The sequence below is a fragment of the Mytilus trossulus genome, chromosome 5 (assembly GCF_036588685.1).
Source record: "Mytilus trossulus isolate FHL-02 chromosome 5, PNRI_Mtr1.1.1.hap1, whole genome shotgun sequence".
Taxonomy (NCBI): Eukaryota; Metazoa; Mollusca; class Bivalvia; order Mytilida; family Mytilidae; genus Mytilus; species Mytilus trossulus.
The window spans coordinates 12,469,290-12,478,888 of record NC_086377.1 but is presented as its reverse complement, the minus strand read 5'-3'; the positions used below and the strand labels follow the sequence as shown (position 1 = coordinate 12,478,888).

At 32.8% G+C, this 9,599-nt stretch overlaps 1 long non-coding RNA gene across 1 annotated transcript; it reads right to left on the bottom strand.

The window, feature by feature from the left end:
- Window positions 1-3,492: 3,492 nt before the first annotated feature.
- Window positions 3,493-6,009, bottom strand: LOC134719420 (uncharacterized). Its single transcript, XR_010107580.1, has 3 exons — window positions 5,968-6,009; window positions 5,598-5,688; window positions 3,493-4,415 (listed from the first exon to the last, which is right to left on the bottom strand). It is a non-coding gene; the product is annotated as an uncharacterized LOC134719420 (long non-coding RNA).
- Between the last annotated feature and the right edge of the window lie 3,590 nt (window positions 6,010-9,599).

Here is a 9,599-nt window from a genome sequence, read left to right as displayed (position 1 = left end):
AAACAAAATTAAATTATAGTGATGAGATGAAGATTTTTGTCAAAAATAGATGGCTGAATTCATCAAAAATAGATGAAGACATTTTATTGATGTGTAATTTAAGTTAAATTATCAAAATATGCTTACCATATTCCCTTCATTACAGAATTTGAATCGATATATTTTCAGATATGATTTTGTGCATCTTGTTAAGGTTTATCTAAAATTAGATGGTGTCAAGCTTAAATCGTTTGACTTCATTTTATTAAAATGAGATAAAATTTAAAAAACTGGCGTGACTAAGCAAATTGAATGAAACGGTAACTTTTTAGTTTGTCATGGTATTTCATCATATAAAATTTACTGATTAAAATATTTACATTATTGTATTATCATTTTACTTATTTTTTCACAAACATTTTTCCTATTTTGGATACAAAAATGTGAATTTGGATAACATGTGGGGCTTTTTGTAAATTGTAAAATTGAGAAAATCATTCTTTGGCAAACCAAAAGTGGTATTATATGGAATCAGTTCCTGAAAAACATTTACTTTTACATCTTTATTGTATTTATCAAATTTAAGTGAACGGTTTTGATGGAGAAAAAAAAGGAAAAAAAGGTGTCGTCTTAGTTAAAAAAAAAATTAAATAAAAAAGATACCAACTATTTTATTTTCATCATAGTTGAGAGTTGTCAGGTCAAACCATATTGTAAATATAGGAAAACAACTATGGTCAACTTTTCAAGAGTAGAATGAAACCGAGAAATCGCACATGTCAGACATGTTTATTGCGCAACATCATAAATAGATTCATACATCAAAAGCCGCATTCACGTCCAGAAAAATTACACGTGAATGTAAATGTTAACAAACTACAAGCACACATTGTTCAACATACAGGTTGTTTTTTGGCGAACTGAGTTGTATGAGTCAGTTATTAATGCTTCTTTGGCTTAGTTTTTTTTTTTTTTTTTTTTTTTTTTTTTTATTGTTTTACACAAGTAATTTTGGGTCATTTATGGCTTACTTTTCAGCATTGAACCTATGACTGCTTACTTTTTTTTGTTTGAAGATGTCTCATTTGGAACTGATACCCCATCTTCTTATTTCAATATACAAAGCACGTTTTAGAAAGAAAAAAAAGTAATATGGCACCCACTATGATCCAGAGACTTTTATTACTGGAGATATTTTGTGATAAAATTAGCAACAAACGGATGTTATCGTTCGATGAAACTATAAAAAATGTATTGAGCTATATACCGTACCCGCTCAATGGCGAATCTAGGGGCGGGGGTTTTGGAAAATGGACCCCACTTTTTTTACGGATCAGTGCATTTGGATTGGGACATGAAGTTGGAACACCCTACCCTTTTGTCCAGGGTTAGGACCCCCTTTAAAAAAATGGCTGGATCTGCCCCTGTCGCTTTCATAGCATCTTTTTTTTAGCATACTGAATATTATGATGTTCTTACTTTTAGTTCAGGTCCGTTTACAAAAAAATGCACATTCAGTACAGAAGAAGTGTTTCAATAAAAGTTTTAGTGTTTTTTCTAGGCAGAAATGATTTTGGAATGACATTATATCGGTTTAAAAGAGCTCAAATGATTTTCTTACTGGACAGTGGTCACTTCATTGGATATTTGACTGTTTCATGTCGTGAAATTAATGGAGGTACAATTCATAACAATGCACAAAACCGGTTCGACTACTTTTGCAAGGCGAAAAAGAAAGTCGTGAATCGTGAAGCCTGTAAACAATATTTTTTTAATCTGAGCATGCAAATTGAGGATTACCCTAGTTTTTGGTGGGGTTCGTGTTGTTTATTAGTTAGTTTTCTATGTTGTGTCATGTGTACTATTGTTTTTCTGTTTGTCTTTTTCGTTTTTGGCCATGGCGTTGTAAGTTTGTTTTAGATTTATGAGTTTGACTGTCCCTTTGGTATCTTTCGTCCCTCTTTTATATATTTAACATTAAACATATTTGCAGAATAAAAACATTGATAATGAGAATCCCAGACAATATATTACTTGACTGTTTTCCACGTGTTTAAATTAGTAGTTTACTCGTAGTAGCCAACAATACATTGTAATTCATTGAGTCGATTGGTCAGTTTTTCAAGGCCATATTGGCCTTGTATTTTCGCAGGTAGGTTAATGCTGTTCTGGAGTAAATCGGCTATTTATTTATATAAAAATCAATGAAATTTGAAATTATTTAGAATTTTAGTCTAGAAACTTTCTTACCCAGAACTTATTTTTATCATCCCTTATATCATCCAAAGTTTTAATTTCTGGTGTCTCAGAACCCTCCACCTGGTTACCATGGTAACGGCCAGCATTCAAAGATGGCGTTTGAACGTCCAATTTCAAGAGCCTGGCGCACCCCAAAGAACTAGACAAATGAATGAAAATAAAGTTGTATTTGGTTGACAAAGATGTTATCTTTCCCGTAACAGCTGTTTCTTTCTTTAAATGTGCCCTTTTATAATAAAAAAAAACCAGAAGTGACAAACAATCCAACCGTGGCCACACCAAAAGTCAACTATCTTGTCAATTTTTAAATGTTGTATTCATTTTAAAAACAAGAAACAGCAATCTTGGTATTCATGAGCTTTCTAAGAATAAATATGCCAAGTTTTAAAGAGATCGATAAATGTTAACGGGGTGTGCCAATGCGATCTTTATAGATAAATGATATGCAAGTCCTTACGCGGCGACATTTAAACACTGAATTGATTCAGATCGATTATTCCCCTTTTCGGTGTAAAAATGCCGGGAAAGAAATAATCGACATGTTGATAAATTTGACTGGAAATAGACACATTAAAGATATAAAATAATGTTATTTTTATTTATTTTTGCTCTTGAGGTGTTAATGCATCTTTAAAGTATCACCGTACATACGAAGAGAAAAAAGGGGGGATGCGCTAACGTTATACTTTGTATTAAAGAGATTTCGTAACCATATGTTCATTTCTAACTGCACATGTGTGTCATATGTGTCGATTGCAAATAAAATTATCTTGTTTACTTTCTTAAATTTGATTATCATTGGGTCTTAACGACTTTTAGAATACCAAGGTTTGGCATAGTTAAATCGAGAGTAAAATAACGTGATGACGAACGGCAAAACAGTATTTCTAAAACAAAATGATTCTCATGATAGGGAAAAATACTTTAACAAGCACCAAGCAATGGTAGTATGAAGCCCCTTCCATCAAACTCATGTTTCATGAGAAATAGTCATCTGCTCAGCCCTGTTAAAGTTTCTTAAATGTTTTTATTTAAAAACATTTCTAATTAGTTCACTGAATTATTAGGATCAATAGATGTCACATAACATGTGTGAATGGGTCTTTTTAAAACTATATCAGCTGCATGTAAGCAAGAATTTCTAGAGCTATGTTCATTTGTTGAACATGCATCATTCATTCATTGCAGTCTTTTCAGTATAAAACAGTAAATTGTTATAGAAAAAAAAAACATTAAAAAAGTAATTTCCTTGAGATAAAACTATTTGTTTATTCAATAAAATTGTATGCATGTGAAAGCATTGAGTTCATTATGAGTATTATCTGCCTATTAAATACATATATGTCTATTTCAACAGTTTCAATGTCAAAGAAACTTATGATAACTTTTTCATTCATTTCAAATAGTTTTCTGAAAATTAAAACAAAAAGCATTGCATATGTCACATTGAATTAAAACTGATAATTACAATCCATACATGTACAATACTTTCTTGTGGGTTTCCATGATCCATAATAAATGAAGGCATATATCATCCTACTGGTTTTCATATGATAATGTTGTAATAGATAATTCTTTATTCCTATACTTGTCTTTTTTTATTTCACATGTAACATGCAAAGAATATTCCTATATTCATGTAAAATATTGTGAATTACAAAGTAACAATATATGTACGTGTACCAGTAAGTACATGCAGGTACCACATATGATGTTTAAATTATAATTCTGACTCAGTTCACAGTTTTTTGTGTGTATCCAAAATTATCTCAACTACTGCAAGTGATGGATAAAGATATGCACTTTTCCTTTTGTGTGTTGATCCTTCAAGAAAGAAGTGCACAGTCATTTCCTCTGATGTAAAACTTTTATTTCTTTGTCTTCAATGTTTCAGAGTCAGTTTTTACAGTAATTTAATCCTTGCCTTTGTTCTCATACTGAAAATTGCTGCATTCCAAAAGTTGTATGTGACATGTCATGGGGTTTTCATAATCAGCATTGTTATAGTTTTGTTATATGTCCTCAAGCTTTTATCTTAAAAACATTGATTTCACTTTCTTGTCATGCATAGATCTAAAACTATCTCCATATATGGTTACACATTGTGTGTGTTGACTCTTCATATAAACAAGTGGTCACTCTTTTGGTTTACTGATTGCCAAAACCTGAACTCTTTGCTGATAACAGATAACACTTATATGTAAATTATCATAAGGACCTGAGCATCCCTAGTCATTTTTTTTAATAGCAATACAAATACACTAACCAAAACATGATTTAAATTTATTCAACACAAAACCGTTGCCAGAATGCCTCTTTATTTTGAAACAATGAAAAAAATATATAGTCATTGCAAGTCTCTAACCAAACCATCAACACAAAAAAATGTTTTTAGAATGTCAATTTATTATGAAATAATGAAAAAAAAATCGAGTTTTGGTTAGAATATTAATTGGGCAGTGATAGTATAGCTATAAATATGTTATCATTGTTTTCATAATAAACAAAAGCAAACGTATAGGGTGCAAACAGACTTTTGGTAAGAAGGTGTAGGGTGTGAAAGTGAAAGGGGGCGAATTTGAATGAGAGCGACCATGTTTTAAGGTGAACGGCCAATCTCATAATAAAGCAATCTAATTAAAATTAAATCCTTTAATTGCTCCTGTTCTGATACATATCAGAACAGGAGCAATTAAAGGATTTATTTTTAATTAGATTGATAATAAAGAGACTACACTCGGGAAATGTTTGTGATAAATCAGACTGCATTTTTTTGTTATTGTTGTATATTTTTTTCGACCTTGAAAACATGTATATACAATATCAGTACTATGTGACAATATCATAAGTTAAATGATGACACATCATAACAGGAAGATGAAGGGTGTAAATGTTAACAATTTAAACTTGACATCTTCCGTAGGTTACAAGTGGATACGTTATACTATCTTCATGTTTTAAGGTGAACGGATCCGGATTCTGTTCATTTCCGACACGTATGGGATTATTGCGGTCCTGTACAAGACGTCATACTGACTGATTTGTAAATTTTCTGTGTGAAAAAATATACCAATTTACAAACGTTCCCTGTCTATATAGGCATACTTTTCAGAGACAAGTGACCGTGCGTCGGACTATCGGTCTGTCGGATTATAGGACTGTGGGACTATCGGACTGTCGGATTATGGGACTGTCGGATTATAGGTCTGACCCCTAAAAGACAATGCTGGTGTGTTAAAATACAAAGAATAGAGAATAATGAGAAAAAATAGATAAAGATTATAGAAAATGGTATAAAAAGAATAAAGAACTGAAGGACCCCAGCAGGAATCATTCATTATAATATAATTAATACTTACATTTAATTGTGTAGACCTCATATTTGATATTATAGAAACTACACTCTTTATGCATTAACTGTCAACTTATATGTGCCAGGTGTAAATCAATCTGCAAACAAAGTAACAATATTTATTGACAGGTTTCAATTAAACTCAAATGTATACACACCTGCAGATTGTAAATAAACACAATTAAGATTGATCTGTTGATGTAAATTGTTTTAAAACAAGTTTGTCAAACTTTAAAAAAAGATCTACACAAAGAAACAAATACTTCAGATACACATTATTATCAATATTACAAATAAATATTAAATATAATATAATGCCTTTAAACTAAACATAAGAAAACTGAACAAATTAATAAAGACACAAAAAGTAAATGTACACTAAGAGGGATGATTTAAAATGACAGTATAATGACTTAGCATCAGATTTAAAACCATAAATGAAATGTTGTTTATCAATTATGGCCATGATGATAAATAATATTTCTCACATATCATAACATCTCATATTTGTGCCTGCCTTCACAATTTTATTAAATACAGACAAGCCATAGCCATTAGTATGATGCACAGAGTCATGCATGCATATATTTTGAATAATTCTTTGTTTTACTTTTATAATATCTTATAAATTGGAATAAGAAATGATTTAGAATGTGTAATCAGATCGATCTAAAGATTCATGTTCAAATATACCTAATACATCTTTAAAAAATGTTAAGGTGTTTGCCCCAAACATAAATTATAAAATGACATGCATCACGAGACAAATTGAGGGGGGAGGGGGAATTAAGGCATAGGGGAAAGGTGGCGGGTCTCAGGTGGGCATGGTACTCGGACACTTTAACAAATTCTACTTCTTACGTTGCATGGTTGATCATGGTTTCTGACCATTAATGATTAAGAAAGTTTAACCCGCATGTGTGCATCCCTGGTCAGTCTGCAAAATGTCCACATAAAATAATTTAGTCAATAGTCAATGAAGATCGGATTGTTTATAAGCAAGTAAAATAGTGTTAACGTGGAAACTTAATACAAAGGAAGTTTCCACAGACTGCCCACATCATGTTGACAGCGAAACGTGTAAATAACCACATTTTTTAAGTAAACATGCAGCTTTCTCGTCAGACTACATTTCCTTCTGGAGTGTCCCTGTATGAAAACGAACGAGAAGATATGCTACACCAAATATTCAAAGAGGTCGGGGTCAGAAACTTGAATTTAGCTACTATGCTAACGAGACTGGACGGCGAGAACACAGAAGAGACAAAAGCCAAACTACAAACAGTGGCTCATTACATTGACAGAACGGGCAGATTTAATACTGCTGTTCCACAATCCCAATCTTAACCAGCGCATACCAATTTAAAGCACAGAGAAGAAAATACGTCGAGGAAAACGCACCAGAGAGGAAAACCGCACATTGGGACAATTCGTGCCAACAGGCCTTAAGATTGAGGATTGAGGATACATTCATTGATTGATTGATTGTTGGTTGCTTAACGTCCAGTGACAAATATTTCATGCATATTCAGGACGAGAACAAGTTCACAATAAATACAATGGGTAGGTTGTTGTAATAGAGGCCATCTAGGATGGTGGTCGGGGAAATTTGGACTGCCACTGGAAAATGAGGGTATATTGGATAGGGACAGAAATTTTGCCTTGCAACAGGCCACCTACGGACCCATCAAAGAGTTGTTGCAAGGGTTCTTAACGTGCAAAGAGCGTGGCACTCTCTTTACACGAGGCATCGGATTTAACGTCCCCTTCTGACGGACGTGACTGCGAACTTGATACATCCCGCACAGCCAAACGGACGCCCCACTCCAACAAGCGTTTTACTGCCGGTCGGGAGAATACCAAGTGACCATATTTCTATACCCCAGTCACCCTTGGGGATGAGGATACATTCATAATCGTGAATGAAATGACTATCCACGATCCTCGGCAGAAGGCTAAAATTATTTAAAACTAACGTTCCTCAAAAATAAGCAACACACAACTATATTAACGTGTTGTTGTCGAACTGGTGACACTGACTTCTATCATAACCAGGTGCCTGATCAGCTGTTCGTGACAAGCTCAAGATTGACGTCGACGAAACGTTCTAGCCAATCACGTGTCAAATAGTTGAGAAAACGACGTCAGATTTAGATTGCGATGCAAACACCCAAAATCATTGCCAATTTTTTTAAACTGCATTAACCTGCCTGCGTTGGAAATGACTATGCAAATATATATTCTGACGTCAGAAAATCTAGAGTTCTCGACCTGTTTAAGTGAAGCCTTTGCACATATAAATTTTAATTCGAAAGATCAATTTGAAAAAAAGTTTTAAGTACGGCTATTGAACTACATCAGACGTCCAATAAGACGCAGATAATTATAACGGCCAACCAACTCGTAAGAAAAAATTATTACAATTTTTGAATAACCAGATATCTTTAACCAAGATTAACCAACTGGGCCTAACATAGACAAATTTTCATACGAGTCTTAATGTTGTATGTCCACTTCTGCGAAAAATAGAGATCAGTATCTATATAAAATCCAATGTGTAAATAAACTCATCATAGATACCAGGATTTAAATTTTATATTTACATTAGACGCGAGTTTCGTCTACAAAAGACCTATCAGCGACGTTCTAATCTAAAAACGTTTAAAAAGGCAAATAATGTACGAGGTTCAACAGCATTGAGGACCAACATTCCTAAAAGCTTTGACAAATCCGGTCTTCCATAACAACTATAAAATGAGATTTTTACATTCTACAAGTATGCATCAAGAGATATAGGAAAATGTGGTGTGAGTGCCAATGAGACAACTCTCCATTCAAAAAACAATTTATTAAAGTAAACCATTATAGGTCAATGTCCGGCCTTTAACACGGAGCCGTGGCTCACACCGAACAACAAGTTATAAAGGGTTCCAAAATTACTAGTGTAAAACCATTCAAATGGCAACACCAAAGGTCTAATCTATATAAAAAAACGAGAACCCAGAAACACGTATAAGTTACATAAACAAACGATAATTAATGTATATCAGATTCCTGACATAGGACAGGTGCAAACATTTGGACTATATTACATGTAATTGAACATTAAGCCTAAGTTTCGTGTGCTGATATGAGTCTTCGATCGTTTTTGAGGTATCACAAAATTGATCATAATCAATATGCCGTCACAATAAAATGCAAGGATCAGTTTGAACAAGACGTAAGTTTGGATGCTTTTAAAGCACGCTTATGCTAAAAGACCGACGATATGGGAACATATCCGAAAGGATATAAGGTAAGTGAGAAAGTAAACATTCGCGTAAACAATCCAATAAAATTCAATAAGACATTACCTTTCCTTGAAACGAACTCCACTTGCACAATGTAAATCACATGATCATGGTTAAAGTCGTTTACTATATTCACAAGAATAGCTTGATATTTTATCTAGATAATGTTTAAATCACAGTTGACTACAAAACATTTTTATGAATGGCTGTCAACGTCAGCATAAAGTTTAAATGGATGATATCATTCCAAAAACATATATTGTGTTCCACGAAAACGTGATTTAATAAGTAAACAACGGTTGAAATATTTTCGTTGCATTAATTTTATTTAACGTGTTGTTGTGTTCCTAAATATTTCCGCTTTTTTGTATTTAGATTATGCGTCCTTCCTCCTCTTTTCATATCAGTTTCCCTAAACCTATGTATTATCATGATGTAGAAGTTTTCATTTAACATGATGACTATATCCTCAATCTTACAGATGTCAAAATGTTCACCTTGAATGAATTTGGGACCATATTTATGTTTCATTGTAAGCCACGAATCTTTTTATGATTTAGAACAATTTAATAGTATAGTTTTCTTTAAAAAAAAACAATAGTTTTACTCTTGTTGTGTTACAATTTGTTTTATATTATTCGTCTCTTGTTTTTTTTTTGTCAACTTAAATTGACTAGTTTAAACTAGCATCCGGTTTTATTGTAGATTTATTTTGTATA